The sequence below is a fragment of the Bufo bufo genome, chromosome 9 (genome assembly GCF_905171765.1).
Source record: "Bufo bufo chromosome 9, aBufBuf1.1, whole genome shotgun sequence".
Taxonomy (NCBI): Eukaryota; Metazoa; Chordata; class Amphibia; order Anura; family Bufonidae; genus Bufo; species Bufo bufo.
The window spans coordinates 53,071,541-53,083,075 of record NC_053397.1 but is presented as its reverse complement, the minus strand read 5'-3'; the positions used below and the strand labels follow the sequence as shown (position 1 = coordinate 53,083,075).

Below are 11,535 nucleotides of genomic sequence, written 5' to 3'. Positions count from 1 at the left end.
ATACACTTGTCTTCTCCTGTTACCTAATATTAATGTAACTCATTTATTACTTCTGCTCAAATTGTCCTCATGACTGTTCTAGGGCGTGTTGCCCTACTTTGTTTGCACTTGATAAACTTTGCTTGCAATAAACAAAGATTTGAAAGAAAGAATACACAAAATACATTGTTACAGGGTTTAAAAGAAGTTTAGTTTAATTGAACTAAAACCCTAAAATTTACAGGTACAAGCTCTGCATTGTAACTGTATGGAACTACAAGGTCAAGCTTGTCTACTAGATGTTGGGATTTATTTTTCCACAAATTCCCCGGTGGTCCATTTTCCTAATCTACAGTCCACATTACAGTTGATCTAAGTTCTTCCAGTCTTAGTTTTTTTAGCTGTCCAGTCTTGATTTTCTTCAATCCAAGACAACATCACAAAGTGGCGGTATGATGAATTCGAGGAGATTAGTTACTGGTGAATTACACATGCCTATGGAGCGCAGATGTTCACTTATACTTGCTGCCGACAGTCTAGGTCTTCAAGGATTTTACTAGCTGGAGTCATTGGTGTTTTTTTGTCTTCATTGTCAAGCATGCCTTCATTCTTAAAGATCTTGTTTTACTTCAGTCCAGTGCCAATCATAGGTGTTCTTAGGTGTTATTTTGAAAAGATCTGACCTCTTCCACCCCTTTCTGCGCCTATTTACTCTCACCTAGGACAGTACTGTCATGGACAACATTAAATATTATTACTGGTAATGTTAAACAAATACTATGTACAGAGTATGACTTTGTACATAGTGAGTGACATTTAAAATGATCTCAGGCATGTGGTTAAAAAAAAAAAACAACCACCTCCACCCTTTAATAGCGGGCCATTCTTGACTTTCTCCAATCCAAGATAGCATCACAAGGTGTCACTGTCATGAATTTGAGGAGGTCAGTTATCAGTGAATTCAACATGCCTGTGATTAGAAAGGAAAAAAGATGTTATGTTGCTTATACTTACTTATGGATGTGCTGGTCTTCTGGTTTCTACTTGCTGGGTTCATTGGTGTCCTCTGTTGACAGGTGTTAGTCTGAAAAAAAAAAAAAAAAGATCCGGCCTCCTCCACCCCTTAATAGCCGGCCATTCCGCACCTATTTCCCCTCACCTAGGACAATGCTGTCATGGACAAGAGGAAATCTTATTACCGGTAACTTTAAAAAAATGACTATATACAGAGTATAACTCTGTATATAGTGGGTCATATTTAAAATGATCGCAGGCATGTGGTTAAAAAATTCCAACCACCTCCACCCTTTAATAGCGGGCCATTCTTGACTTTCTCCAATCCAAGATAGCATCACAATGTGACGCTGTCGTGAATTTGAGGAGATCGGCTACCGGTGAATTCAACATGCCTGTGAATAAAAAGGAGAAAAGATATTATGTTGCATATACTTACTTATGGATGTTCTGGTCTTCTGCTTTCTACTTGCTGGGTTCATTGGTGTCCTCTGTTGACAGGTGTTAGTCTGAAAAAAAAATAAAGATAAGGCCTTCTCCACCCCTTAATAGCCAGCCATTCCCCGCCTATTTCCCCTTACCTAGGACAGCAATGTCATGGACAAGAGGAAATCTTATTACCGGTAATTGAACAAAAAATTCCTATATACAGAGTATAACTCTGTATATAGTGGGTCATATTTAAAATGATCACAGGCATGTGGTTAAAAAATTCCAACCACCTCCACCCTTTAATAGCGGGCCATTCTTGACTTTCTCCAATCGAAGATAGCATCACAATGTGACGCTGTCGTGAATTTGAGGAGATCGGTTACCGGTGAATTCAACATGCCTGTGAATAGAAAGGAGAAAAGATATTATGTTGCATATACTTACTTATGGATGTTCTGGTCTTCTGCTTTCTACTTGCTGGGTTCATTGGTGTCCTCTGTTGACAGGTGTTAGTCTGAAAAAAATAAAAAGATCCGGCCTCCTCCACCCCTTAATAGCCGGCCATTCCGCGCATATTTCCCCTCACCTAGGACAATGCTGTCATGGATAAGAGGAAATCTTATTACCGGTAACTTTAAAAAAATGACTATATACAGAGTATAACTCTGTATATAGTGGGTCATATTTAAAATGATCACAGGCATGTGGTTAAAAAAATCCAACCACCTCCACCCTTTAATAGTGGGCCATTCTTGACTTTCTCCAATCCAAGATAGCATCACAATGTGACGCTGTTGTGAATTTGAGGAGATCGGTTACCAGTGAATTCAACATGCCTGTGAATAGAAAGGAGAAAAGATATTATGTTGCATATACTTACTTATGGATGCTCTGGTCTTCTGCTTTCTACTTGCTGTGTTCATTAGTGTCCTCTGTTGACAGGTGTTAGTCTGAAAAAAAAAAGAAAAGAAGATTAGGCCTTCTCAACCCCTTAATAGTCAGCCATTCCCCGCCTATTTCCCCTCACCTAGGATAGCAATGTCATGGACAAGAGGAAATCTTATTACCGGTAATTGAACAAAAAATTCCTATATACAGAGTATAACTCTGTATATAGTGGGTCATATTTAAAATGATCACAGGCATGTGGTTAAAAAATTCCAACCACCTCTACCCTTTAATAGCGGGCCATTTTTGACTTTCTCCAATCCAAGATAGCATCACAATGTGACGCTGTCGTGAATTTGAGGAGATCGGTTACTGGTGAATTCAACATGCCTGTGAATAGAAAGGAGAAAAGATATTATGTTGCATATACTTACTTATGGATTTTCTGGTCTTCTGCTTTCTGCTTGCTGGGTTCATTGGTGTCCTCTGTTGACAGGTGTTAGTCTGAAAAAAAAAAAAAAAGATTAGGCCTTCTCCACCCCTTAATAGTCAGCCATTCCCCGCCTATTTCCCCTCACCTAGGACAGCAATGTCATGGACAAGAGGAAATCTTATTACCGGTAATTGAACAAAAAATTCCTTTATACAGAGTATAACTCTGTATATAGTGGGTCATATTTAAAATGATCACAGGCATGTGGTTAAAAAAATCCAACCAATCCACCCTTTAATAGCGGGCCATTCTTGACTTTCTCCAATCCAAGATAGCATCACAATGTGACGCTGTCGTGAATTTGAGGAGATCGGTTACCGGTGAATTCAACATGCCTGTGAATAGAAAGGAGAAAAGATGTTATGTTGCTTATACTTACTTATGGATGTTCTTGTCTTCTGCTTTCTACTTGCTGGGTTCATTGGTGTCCTCCGTTGACAGGTGTTAGTCTGAAAAAATAAAAATAAAAAAAGATTAGGCCTTCTCCACCCCTTAATAGCCAGCCATTCCCCGCCTATTTCCCCTCACCTAGGACAGCAATGTCATGGACAAGAGGAAATCTTATTACCGGTAATTGAACAAAAAATTCCTTTATACAGAGTATAACTCTGTATATAGTGGGTCATATTTAAAATGATCACAGGCATGTGGTTAAAAAAATCCAACCAATCCACCCTTTAATAGCGGGCCATTCTTGACTTTCTCCAATCCAAGATAGCATCACAATGTGACGCTGTCGTGAATTTGAGGAGATCGGTTACCGGTGAATTCAACATGCCTGTGAATAGAAAGGAGAAAAGATGTTATGTTGCTTATACTTACTTATGGATGTTCTTGTCTTCTGCTTTCTACTTGCTGGGTTCATTGGTGTCCTTTGTTGACAGGTGTTAGTCTGAAAAAAAAAAAAAGATCCGGCCTCCTCCACCCCTTAATAGCCGGCCATTCCGCGCCTATTTCCCCTCACCTAGGACAATGCTGTCATGGACAAGAGGAAATCTTAATACCGGTAACTTTAAAAAAATGACTATATACAGAGAATAACTCTATATATAGTGGGTCAAACGTAAAATAATCGTAGGCATGTGGTTAAAAAAAAAAAAAATCCGGCCTCCTCCACCCCTTAATAGCCGGGTTGTCTTGATTTTCTCCAACCCAAGACAGCATCACAAGGTGGCGCTATCATGAATTTGAGAAGATCAGTTGCCGGTGAATTACAAATACCTACGATTAGAAATGAGCGCAGATGTTCTTGCGCTCATACTTACGGCCAACTGTGCAGGTTTCAAGGCATCCATCGGTGTTCGTTGTCTTCAGTAGTCCAGGAGGACATCTTGCTCTGGTGACATTAGAGCTGGTGGAGGGTTTACCAGGTGACAAATGAAAACCCTCTGAAAATGGCCTGATGTTTCAGTGGTAAACGTCGCTTTTTGGCCTCTACTGCCTCCATTCTTTTCAGGTTGAAACATGTTGCACTGTTTTGAGGTATAGATGGCTATAAGAAAAAGCAATAAACAAAAATGAGAAAACAGTCATTACAGGTGATCACAAACCTGATAGGAATCTCAGACAAAGTTGTCATCTTTGGACAACCGCTTTTTAAGTGCTCCAAAAAGAACATTTGAAAATCATTAAAGGGGTTGTCTCACTTGGCACAATGATAGTTATATTCAATATAAGCCCATAATAAACAACTTACTAATATACTTCATGTTTCAAAGCTGGGTCCTCTCCTAGATAATCCTCATCTTGCTTTAGATCATGCCCGTTGTCAGGGGTTACGGCCACCTCTGCAATGTAGCAGCCGTAGCTGCCTCTGCTCATTAGAAAGTACAGCGCTGGATTGTATGGTGGCAGGGATCAGGGGAGCGAGCTCTCATACCTGCACATGCGCACTAGCTCCCTCCTGCCCCGGCCACCTCCTATGTACTGTGTTGAACAGCTCCCACCAATGTCAGAAGCCTTGGAGCTGTTCAACAGTGGCGTTGCTAGGGCTGGTGTCACCCGCTGCGGTAGAAAATGGAGTCACCATCCCCCCCCCAAGCATGCACTTTTTGTTGTGGTAAAACTGGAAAGGTCATTGTATATATATTTTTCTTTTGATTGGGTCACTAAAATAATAGATAACAGAGGTGCAGTAGACATTTCTTATCTAGATTTTAGTAAGGCTTCTGACACTGTCCACATAGAAGACTTATCAATAAACTGCAGTCTTTGCACTTGGACTCCCATATTGTTGAGTGGATTAGGCAGTGGCTGAGGGACAGACAACAGAGGGTTGTGGTCAATGGGGTATATTCAGAGCAAGGTCTTTACCAGTGGGGTACCTCAGTGATCTGTACTGGGACCTATTCTGGCGGGGTGTTGCTGGTGGATGATGGGGGTGCTACTGCTGTAGGGGGGCATCCATTAGCTCAGCAGACTCCCCCAAAGCTTAGAGCCCCAGCACCCCCTTTCCCCCCTGCCAGCAGCAGCTCACCTAGGTCAGATGCACCCAACTTTCGCTGGCTGGCTGACCGAGACACCAAATGCTGTTCAATTTCTTCTGGTGACCGTTTCTTTGTGTGGTCATCGTGTTCTGACCTGTGCGGACGAGTCACGTAGAGGATGTCCATCAAGCTCCGCCCTACTGCAGCGGCGCCGCTGACGTCCTTTCACGTCCTTCACTGAGCCTGCCGACCGACCCAAGCACTAACGGGGGTTTAGATAGTAAACAGACCGCTGACGTGGGGGGGGCTAAGCAGACAGCTCGCCGACGGGGTGGGGGCGTCTAGGGGTTGGGGGTGCTAGCAGACAGATCGCCTACGGGGGGGTGCTAGCAGCCAGATCGCTTACCGGGGGGAGGTGTTAGTGGTGTTGGGTCCGGTGGGTGACGGCACTCACCTTATCAGATTGGTGTCACCCACACCCCCTCGCAACGCCACTGCTTTTCAACACAAGAAAAAGCAGCTCCAGGCATGGGGGGACGAACCTATTATATGTGCAGGATCTAGGCTGTCATCTGGTGCTAGAAGACAGCTGTTCAGGGCAGTTCGACCTGCTTTTAACTTAGTAATATAGTGTGCCCTTTCATTCGCAGCCAGGGGAGCAAGCAGGGCACAGACAAGCTGTGGGCGTGATTACAGCGCTGCCTATGCCATCAATCAAGTAAAGTGTGACCATCCCCAGAATGAACTGAAAGTGCACAGCTAAAGATCCACGCTGTGCTCAAATTGCAAGGTGAGAAAACCCCTTTAAGGATATATGTGACAGGACAGGACCTTGAGCACTGCCGAGAACCTGACATATTAATTTAGTAGTGTTTGGCCATCCATTATACCCTCAGTAGTCATATGTAGTTTAGTTTGTAGTGCTCTTGCCCACTAAATCCTATGTCTATGCCTCCTCCTCAGCACCTGCCCACATGTCCCCTTATTCAGCCTCTGATACTAAGATTAATATATAGTATATAAAGTGTATTTATAGCAGGGTAGACTTTCTGTTTATGTACTTACTACAGGGATGTGTGGTGGAGTCATCCGAAGGGCTTCCACTGAGACCCAGTCAATATGCTGGAAGAAATGATGGCCTCGGATGTTACCGTGGACTCCTAAGCGGTTGGCAGGATCTCTCTGGAGGAGCTGAAAATGGAAATGTAATTATAAATGACCACAGTTTCCTCTGACCACAATGACCAGACAGATCCCAGAACTACTTTTTCAGGGACTAGTTAAATGAAATCAGTAATCTGGTTTCTATGGGAGACATCTCCACTCTTCTTTTCTGACAATTTTGAGAAATGTGCCCCAATGTTTATTCTATCTGAATGTTGGACTTATGCTGTAGTGTCAGCAATGGGAGATTTTAGAAATCTATGGCTGCTTCTTGCATAAATTCAGAGGGGGTGCACAAGGGGCTTATTTATTAAGATAGGCAATTTACCCGCCGGTCTAAGGCTACTTTCACACTTGCGGCAGTGTGATCCGGCAAGCAGTTCCGTCTTCGGAACCGCCTGCCGGATCCGCCGATCTGGATGTGACTGAAAGCATTTGTGAGACGCATCCGGATGCGGATCCGTCTCACAAATGCATTGCGAGAACGGATCAGTCTCTCCGCTTGTCATGCGGACAGACGGATCCGTCTTGTATCTTTTTTAGAATTTTTACCTGTCTGCGCATGCGCAGACCGGAAGGATGGATCCGGCATTCCGGTATTTTGAATGCCGGATCCGGCACTAATACATTCCTATGGGGAAAAATGCCGGATCCGGCATTCTGGCAAGTCTTCAGTTTTTTCCGCCGGAGATAAAACCGTAGCATGCTATGGATTTCTCTTTTGCCTGATCAGTCAAAATGACTGAACTGAAGACATCCTGATGCATCCTGAACGGATTACTCTCCATTCAGAATGCATGGGGATATGCCTGATCAGTTCTTTTCCGGTATAGAGCCCCTGTGACGGAACTCTATGCCGGAAAAGAAAAGCTCTAGTGTGAAAGTACCCTTAATTGTGTCTTCAGTGCTGTGGAAGTGCAGGCATCTACATAACTTTGGCACTTCCTCCAGCAGGACGTGCGACAATCTTAAATCTACACCAGCTCCCTTCCTGGCATAGATTTAAGTAATTTTTTGCGCCAAAAACTGGTGTACAAAATGATGAATGAAATGGGCCTGCTACCCCCTTTTTTAGACCTGTCAGCAAAGTAGCGCAAGTGGGGTCACAGATTTTGTCTCAAAATGCCTTGCACCAAAATCTGCAAGAGTGAGGTTTCCTCTGTCACTACAAAAGTGTCATATATCAGCTAATAAATGAGCCCCTAGGTATGTATAGTAAATGTGTCCTCAGTACATTCACTACCTGACTCTCATTCAAATTATCCTTTATGTCAGTTTTTCTTAAATATTCTACGATGGGAGAACCACTATAATGTTCCCCTTCTTGCTTATAAAAGTGGTAGTTCGTGCTGCTATTTAACCAGGCTCCGGGGCAAGTTAGACATTTTGTTACTGCTGAGACTGGCTCTGGTCAGGTTGTGGCTCCAGGGGTGACTACTCAGCATGTCCTCTTGTGGAGACCAATATTGTAGCCTTGAATACTACATCAGCACTCGTTGTGCTACCAGCACCTCCGAGGGGCAACCTAAGTTCTAAACACTACAATGGCAAGTACCATATTTTTCGCCCTATAAGACGCACCTGCCCATAAGACGCACCGAGGTTTTTAAAGAGGAAACCAAGAAAAAAAATATTTTTAACCAAAAGGTGTGCTTTAGGTGGGTTTTGAACTAATGGTGGTCTGTGGATGACACTATTATGGGGGATCTGTGGATGACGCACTGTAATTGCGGATCTGTGGATGATACTGTTATGGGGGCATCTGTGGATGACACTGTTATGGGGGCATCTGTGGATGACACTGTTATGGGGGCATCTGTGGATGACACTGCTATGGGGGATCTGTGGATGACACATATATAGCATCTTATGCTATATATGTGTCATTCACAGATCCCCCCCCCCATAACAGTGTCCCTGTGTAGTGACCCCCCAATACAGGGGGTGCGGGCCGACAACTGGTGTTGAAATCGCGGCGGGGCCTCTGGGATCTGTAGGCAATCCATATGTAAAGTGTAGAAATCCTCTGCGTAGGGCAATCCACCTAGTACTCACTATGAAACTTGTACTAGCAGGCTGGCTAGCCGGTCACTCACTTCGCCATGCACATGCTCCTCCCCCTTGAAGCAGGGGGAGAATGCGCCTGACGAAGTCAGTGATTGGCCAGCCTGCCTGCTAGTACGGGAGATTCATAGTGAGTACTAGGTGGATTGCCCTACCGCAGAGGATTTTTACACTTTACATATGGATTGCCTACACTTTATATATGAATACTGCTGTGTGCGGGGTCCGGTGTAATAGAGTACAGTGACTGCACCGGGCCCCGCCGTGATTCCAGCAGTTGGCGGCCTCCAGCCCCTCCTCGCTGATACATTGCAGTCCGTGCTGTGCAGCATTACAGCCCGCGATGTATCAGTGTCAGCAGAGTAAAAATGGCAGCATTCGCCCCATAAGACGCACTGCCGTTTCCCCCCCACTTTTGCGTCTTATGGGGCGAAAAATACGATATTTGTAAAGTAGTTTATGGCGCACTAGGGGGTATTGTAAGGGAGATGTCTTCCTATCACAGTTTGTCATATAACATTATATAAAATACAGTTGTGTCATGCAGTAACATACTGACCTCTTTAATAATGTCTGCAGCGCTGGAGCGTGTCAATAGTGTAGGATCGTAAGTACACTCACTGGTAATCATTTGATTTAAGATGACACCAAATGAATACCAGTCCACTCCAACGCCATACTCCTCCTTAGCCAACATCTGCCAGAAAGGAGAGAAGAGTTATTACACAGCTCATACTGTGAAACCCACATTGTAATCGCTGAGGCTTTGGCCATTGCCAACATAGTGTATAATGAGTAGCACAAAGGTGTTTAGCTGAATGATGTTCTTCGTCCACCCAGCTGCAGATAAACTGCAACCACAAAGTCATCTGCTGCTGTAGGGACAGACATTGCCTTAGGCTCCATTCACATGTCCGCAAATGGGTCCGCATCCATTCCGCAATATCGGGAACGGGTAATTACCCATTCATTCTCTATGGGGCCAGAAGAGATGTGGAGAGCATCCGCATTTCAGGAGCGCGGCCCCGAACTTCCAGGCCGCGGCTCCGCAAAAAATAGAACATGTCCTATTCTTGTCCGCAATTGCGGACAAGAATAGGCAGTTCTATGGGGGTGCTGGCCGGGTGTATTGCGGATCCGCAATACACTACGGACGTGTGAATGGACCCTAACAGTGCTAATTTTTCTGATAAACGTCTCGTCAAGTGATAGCGACAGAAGGAACCTAACTCTTGTAGGCTCAGTGTGACCAAGTGTTACATGGTGGCTCATTCATTTGAAGGGGCACATTAAAATATGATGTTTCCCCATCAGCACCCAGTGTGGTGGCAGTGGTAACAGGTGATCTCTAATAGATAGAAATGCCATACCCACTGTGTCCTGTTGACTATTGGGGTGGCTTCAATCTAAAAAGAGGTGGTCCAGATGGGACAGCCCCTGTAGGTATACTGAGTAAATATCCAATCACAAGAACTGGAAGATCACTTAGCCCTTATACATATGTCTGTAAGTAAAGAAAGTTTCTTGTCCTGGAAAGCAGCCTGTTTCACCCTGTATTGACCTTAATTCTTTACAATAACTAGAGCTACTTGATGAACACTTGCCGCTGCTACTAAGAGGGGGCCTTCAACTTTACAGAATGGACAGGAAATAAATAATGAATGGTATGACTTTAGAACTAGTCTTAAACGAATTACTTTGCAGACAGTAATTCTGATTTTCATGTCTCTTGAATTTGTATTGTCTACATTCCTAAACTTTGCCAGTGCATGGTCCAAAACCAGTAAAGAAGTTTTCCTCGTTTAAAATATTGATTATCTTTCATCAGAATAGGCGATCAATATGATATCTGTGGGACATCCCCACTGGTCAAGTGTTTGTGGAGCTACTGTACTACCTGGGATATTGCAGGTTATTGCAGCTTTTTACCATTCACTTCAAAGGGAAGAAGCCACAATACGATGCAGATGGCTTTGAAGAGGTTGTAGCCATCAAAGAATCACTGTGACACCTTCAAACAGCTAATCAGTGATGTTGCCAGTAGTTAGACTCCTGCCAATGCACTCCCACCAGGTATATTGATACCTAGAAAACCCCTTTGATACAACTGGATCAGTGAAAATGAGGAACATTCTCCTTTTCTCACCTCAGGAGCCACATAGCCTTCTGTTCCAGCATATTCGGTGGCTGTACGGTCTCCAAACATGTTCTCAAGTGCGAGACCAAAATCTGTGATCTTAATATGACCATTATCAGCCACCAGGATGTTCTCTGGCTTGAGGTCTCGGTGGATGATGCCCTTAGAATGTAGAAATTGGATGCCACACACGAGTTCGGCGGCATAGAATCTGTCAGAAAAGAAAATAAGTGACTATAATATGGGGATAACACAAGAGACTCACAAATAACAGGTAACATGTTCTTCTTATCACTAACACCTGATGGGACATGTCTGGAGCTGAATGATGGCTCAAAATCACACACAAAATCACATAATAACACTAATATCACAACACATTGAGGAGATCTGGTTTCCAGTTTTTCATTTAAAGGGATCGTCCCATCTGGACATTTATGGTATGTCCATAGGATCCGCCATAAATGTCCAGTAGGTGTGGATTCTCCTTCTAGCATTGGCTCCTTTTTCAATAATGGGGCCCTGCTATGAAGGAAGAGTACACTGCTCCATTCACGGCTATGGGACTTTCAAAAATTGTCAAGGGAGAGCGCTCATCTATGTTTGGAAGTCTCATAGCAGGGATAGAGGTGGGACTTGCACCTATTGAACATTAATGGCTTATTCTATCGATATGTAATAAATGCTCAAATGCGAATATCCCTTTAATATCAGGAATATCATGGCAGGGCACATGGGAGAGCAGGTCTCATGAGCGTGATGTGGATAGGGCCAGACACTGTATCTAATATTTCATGTCATTTTCTGACTGTTTGGCTGAGGTTTTTATTTAGCCTTACCTTGCACTGGGGATGTCAAGCTGCCCCTTCATCTCTAGGAATTGATCAAAGTCCCCGCAGCTCATGTATTCCAGCCCAAGTAGAACAAGCATCTGTGAC

At 43.8% G+C, this 11,535-nt stretch overlaps 1 long non-coding RNA gene across 1 annotated transcript; it reads right to left on the bottom strand.

Moving 5' to 3' along the window:
• Positions 1-732: 732 nt before the first annotated feature.
• LOC120978513 lies at positions 733-2,387 on the bottom strand. The gene is made up of 4 exons (XR_005774104.1): positions 2,306-2,387; positions 1,870-1,939; positions 1,433-1,502; positions 733-1,063 (listed from the first exon to the last, which is right to left on the bottom strand). It is a non-coding gene; the product is annotated as an uncharacterized LOC120978513 (long non-coding RNA).
• Between the last annotated feature and the right edge of the window lie 9,148 nt (positions 2,388-11,535).